The following is a 6,000-nucleotide window of genomic DNA, read 5'->3' as shown; positions in this document are numbered from 1 at the left end:
CATTATAATTATACATAGAGTGGAATTCATTGTGATTTATTCATACATGCACATAGCATAATTTGGTGAATTTCATTCTGTAGTTTCTCCCCTTTCCCATCCCTCCTCCCTCACCCTCAATCCCCTTCCTCTACATCATTGTTCTCTCTTCTATTTCCAGGAGATTCCCCTTTTTTAAATTAAAAAAACTCTTTACTAAATGTTAATATTCTGAGTTGTAAACAAGACAGATTGTAATATTTGAATTGCTCTATACTATACCCTCAATGCCTAGAGTAGTACTTATGTGGTCAGTTTGCATTCAATAAGTGTATCTTTGTTCTATGAATCAATGTATTTAGAACAAAGGAACAAGGTACTCAGAGAATCTGGGAGCCTTAATTGGTGAAATAGCTACTTCATAACACTTTGAAAACCCTACAATATTTCCAAAACTAAGGGTGTAAAATTTATTCACAAATAGTTTGTAAAACTATTAACACAATTTCATTTCATAGAATCAGAATCTCTGAATTAAGAGCCCTCAAAGGGCAGCTAGTCTAATCCCAAATTCCAATTTAAAAACTAAGTTAAATTTTCTACTTTTTAGGTCTTTCATCTTGGAAGGAGATTTATTTTATTATTTATAGAGCATTTGAAACTTTTGAAATTACCTAATTTATCTTTTTGGCATTAATTAGTCATGTCATAGCTTTGCAGTTAATATTAACAGGATTGAGTCAACTGCCAAAGCATTAACACCCACTTGGGGTCATTAAAAGTGTATTTTAAAAGGCTTCAAATAGTATGTACACTGTTAGTTTTATCAAGGGTTGTTTTAATTCTAAAGGACATTCATAACAAAGATGATAATCAATTCAAGGTGACATTGGTATCCTTACCTAACCTCACCAGTTTAAAAGTACTTAGCATAGATAGTCACTGAATCTATGCCAGGGGGGAAATAATTGATTTAACTGATCTAAAAGTGTGTTTGAACTTTTTCTAAGGGAAGCTGTCAACACGCACATGAAAGCAAGATTCTAAAAATGCTGTCAGATCCATAATGTTTATAAGGCAAAGCAAACAACCTTTGTTATTCCAATTAATGCATCTGCTCATAAAGGAAATCTGATCCAAATGTTCTATTTTTTTCCTTAGCTACACTGAAAATTATAATGTTGACTCATATTGAAGCAATTTAGAAAGGTACTCAGCCACAAAATTAAAATGGAATATGTTAAGTATGACATTTGTTACTAGGGTACCTGCTAAAAATTACATCTTGAAGTTATACATTACATTAGCTTCAAAGGGTTTTAGGTATTGTCACTTGTATCTACTGATCTTTTTGAAGGAGGCTGGACCAGGCAGTATTATTCTCTCATCCTTCCCACCTAATGATAGTAAATGTCAAGAGATAACTGTGTATAAGGAGAATAATGTGCCAAGATCAGTTTGTCTAGATATCTTGGACTGTGATTTATGATACTTTATAGAATTTTCTCCTTTTCCTCTAGTAGGGAGGAAAATTTCATTTGAAAGTAGGGAGTGGGATTTTCGAAAGTAGGAATGTCCTAACAACTGAAAAGCACACTGAATAGAATCTAGTGCAACACCAGTGAGAAGTGATCTGTTCAGGAACACACTGCCAAGTGGCTAAGCTGAGATGGGAACTCAGAATTCTTTTGTTGTAAATGCCATGTTTTTTCTACTACCTCTTATGATCACAATTATTGAGCTAAATCCAATATGGTCTGGCATATTCAACAGGTAAAACAACCCATTTTTTCAAAGAATAAATGACTTTAAAAAAAAGGGGGGGGGAGGAGAAACCATTGTAGATTAAAAGAAATGTAGGAGACATGACAACAAAATGTATTGTGATTTTTTTTAGCTTGTTTAGATATATCAAATGTAAAATTATATTCTTAAGACAATCAAGGGAAATTGAATATAATCTGGGTATTCCATAACAGTTAGGAATTGTTAATTTTGTTAGATACTATATTATTGGTATGCTAAAAAGAAGTCCTTATCTGTTAGAGGTATATTCTGAAGTATGTACTAATGAAATAGTCTATCTGGTTATTTACTTTAAAAGACTCCAGGAGCTAGGCATTATGGCGCATGCCTCCCAGCAACTTGGGAGGCTGAGGCAGGAGGATCACAAGTTTGAGGCCAGCCTAAGCAACTCAGCGAGGCCCTAAGCAACTTAGTAAAATCTTGTCTCCAAATAAAAAATAAAAAGGGCTAGGAATGTAGTTCAGAGGTAAAGCACCCCTGGGTTCAATCCCCAGAACCAAACCAAACCAAACCAAACCACAACAACAAAAAACAAAGTAAAACAACCTGCCAGAAACAAAAAAATTAAAAGTTTCAGAGATAGGTAAATAATGCTGATAATCACAGAGGCTAAGTTTACCTATTCTAATCTACTTTTGTTCATGTTTGAAGTTTATCATAGAAAGTATTTTAAAGATAATTGTTAAGCTTATACTTTAGAAAAGGTACTCTATCAGTATCATTAATCTTTGAGTATCCGACCTTCTTTATATTTTAAGTTGAAGAAGAGTAACAGAAACACCTCATCACCAATCCATAGGTTCTACAGGTTCTTGTTCATGCTAATCTCCAACCTCTCTAAAGACCGCTGCATCAAAAATATAAGATTATACTTTGTATTTAATATGTACATGCATAAAATGAGACTGAACTCTTCTGTGTATTTTTGCTTCATGATTTTCTAGATTAATAACTCTTTTTAAATTTTCAATAAAGCAAATATTTCTGGAATGACGTACTAGTTTCCATTAGACCCCACGAATAGCAGGTGGGATAAAAACATGTCATTGTCATATACAAAAATATATATACATTTTTACATATATGATAATAAATGTGATAAGTGCCATGTTAACAATATGAAAACTGTGCAGTGGTACCCCTGAAGAGAAACACGTTATCAAAAATGTAATCAATCAAAAATGTGATCAATCATGTTAAAGAAAGCATGAAATTATCTTTCCATTCTCTCTATAAAAATATTACTAAATATCAAAATATGAAGAGATAATTACTGAGTGTACAGCCCCAAAATGTAAAAAATGAAGTACTACTGAGGTATGCATATAGTTAATTTATAATAATGTTGTTATTTTTCTGGATTTGAGGATATCCATGGTATTTGTCAGAGTTCAAAAATTTGCAGGCAGTTGGGTTTTTCATTTCAAGTAAACATTCACTTTTATGCCCAATTTTGTATTTTTTTTCTTTGAAGTCATCCTCCACGTTGGGCACTCTTCAGTGCCACACAACCCGAGCCCGCTTGAGTGCCTACAATTTGCTAGGCACTGCTCTGGGTGCTGAGGGTACATCAGGGAACAGAAGAGAGAACAACTCTCTCTTGTGTGAAGCTTACACGCTAGTTGGAAGAGAGAACAAAACAGTAAACAAGTTAAACCATATGTTAGGAGGTGAGTGCAATGGAAAACAGTGAGGAGGGTCAGTGGATGAAGAGGTGAGGGCAGGGAGCCAGGGCGAGACTGCAATTTTAAGTGGGTTGGTGGGGTAGACCTCAAAGAGAAGGCCATTCTGAGCAGAGACTTGAAAAAATTGGTTGTTGGTAACACCAGTGATCTAGTAGCCTGTTAGTACAGTGGGGCTTCAAGTCCTGCTTTAGAATATTTGAAGTAATATAATACCAGGGGTGCAGCAGTAGGAGGTAAAGCAGAAACAGTTGAACAGCTTTTGGGGGCGCCAATCTTAGATATTGGAGCTAAACAACACAGGGACACTAAAGCATCATTGGAAATGAATAACATGGGGAATATCACATTTACCAACATTCTGGGTGAGATCCCTAAGGGTCATGGTTCTAGAGGAGATCTAGTCTGTTCAACTGTTGAGTTTTGCATTCCTGAGCAGGGTGAGGCAAATATGGAAATGTACAGGAAGTGTTCGGGGCAACAGAAAGGTGAATAATGTCACAAGAGTTGTTCTTTTTTATCCTTCTCACTGTACCATTTAATTTTTTTTTTTTTTTTTTTAACTAGGGATTGAATCAGGGGCATTTAGCCCCTGAGCCACATCCACAGCCCTTTTTTTGTTTATTTTGAGAAAGGGTCTGGCTAAGTTGCTCAGGGCCTTGCTAAGTTGCTGAGGCTGGCTTTGAACTTGAGATCCTCCTGCCTCAACCTCCCCAGTTGCTGGAATCACAGGCATATGCCACCATGAATGGCAGCATGTAGAACAAACAATGACCACAAAAATAAATCAAAAGGCTGTATCATTGGTTTGCTTTATGAATTAAATAAAAAAATGAGAACAGTGAATATGTTAAACCTTCCCAGAGCACTGCATGCTCTTTCATATGGGCAGCTGTGGTGTAAGTAGAAAGAGCAGGAGGAGTCAGAACTAGGCATGTGTCTGGCTCAGTCACTTAGCTTTTTGGCCTTGGGCAAATCAAAGGTAAAAAAGTAAACTTAATCATCTATATAATGGGGATAAGAAGTTTCTTTTATGATCATTGTGGTTAAAGTAAATTCTTAATTTACAAAGAATCTTACATGTTTGGCATAAAAGTAAAGCTACAATGTAGTCCATAGTAAACAAGTAAGAATAGTTATGAAGTGTATAAAAATTTTACTCTTGATTACCAATAGTTCAGACAGTGCAACATGCTTTAAAAATCTAAATTAACAGTTTATTCTTTAACTTGTGCCTTTGTGTAATCACTTGTTACTCACAGTTCCTTTGTCTTGTATCTGCATTGCATTTAGCTTCTTTCCACCATTTTCCTCCTGTGCAGCTCAATTGCATACCATTTCTATACTAATTTATATAAGCTTGTGCTAAAATACATTCAAGCAAGTACTGCCACCGCTATTTACTGGGCAACTGTTCATGTTAAAATCTCAATCTATAGCTTTAAGAACCCATTCTGTGGCTGGGGTTGTCACTCAGTGGTAGAGCACTGGTCTAGCCTAGGTGAGGTCCTGGGTTTGAACCTCAGCACCACATTAAAACACACACACACACACACACACACACACACACACACATGCACAACAAACAAATAAAGGTTAAATTCTAAAGAAAAGAAAGCATTTTCATCTGTTAATTTTTTATTAGAGCATTATAATCATGCATAGTACTTGGGTTCACTTTAATGAAATCATATGTGCCAAAAAAAGCATTCTAATTCAAAGACTTTTGAACATCTTTCATTGGGATGTTAGAACAAGAGAGACATCCACCTGTATCTCAAAAGCAGAATACAGATTTTGTTTTCCTTACTCAAATGAACACTGAAGGAGTGTCCCTTAACTATATAAAAGTTCAGCATTAAAAATAACTGTTTTCTCTGAATCACCAGCTAGATCAAATGATTCTTAAATGATACCTCTTGTCAGCAAGAAAGATGATCCCAAGAATGAACAAAAATAGCCTCTGTTCAACAGCTGTGATATCTATAATTTATAATCTGTGATCATGTCTCATCAGATCGTCTTGAGGTGACACTGGGAATGAGCGTCATTTGTATTTAGTACTCAGAAAACAAAGTTTTTTGCATCCTGTCTTTTTGGTTAATATATTTTTCTTTGCATATAAACAGTGTGATGTGAGACTTCATGTTTGAGGAATGTGACCTTGAAACTATTGGCATGCCTAGTCTTATAAATGTTTGACTAATCCTTAATAATTAATATCCCAAACAACAAAAATTTAATTCCCCAGCAAATATTCGTTTTTTCACTGTTTTAAGAGTTCGCTTTTTTCATGGACAAAAATTTTATATACTTTCTTGAAATATATGTATGTTGGGGAATGGCTAAATGGAGCTAATGAACATGCATTAGCTCAGATACTTTTTTTTTTTTTTTTTTTTTTTTTTTTTTTACTTTGTAGAGGAAGGCAATTTTCAGGCACTGAAAGAGGAAGAAGGGAGGAAAGGAAAGAGACAGGAAGGGAGGAAAAGATTACCTCATCATCGAATTCTGTCAGTCTTTAATACTGTTT

The sequence above is a fragment of the Sciurus carolinensis genome, chromosome 1 (assembly GCF_902686445.1).
Source record: "Sciurus carolinensis chromosome 1, mSciCar1.2, whole genome shotgun sequence".
Lineage (NCBI taxonomy): Eukaryota > Metazoa > Chordata > Mammalia > Rodentia > Sciuridae > Sciurus > Sciurus carolinensis.
This window is presented reverse-complemented; position numbering follows the sequence as displayed.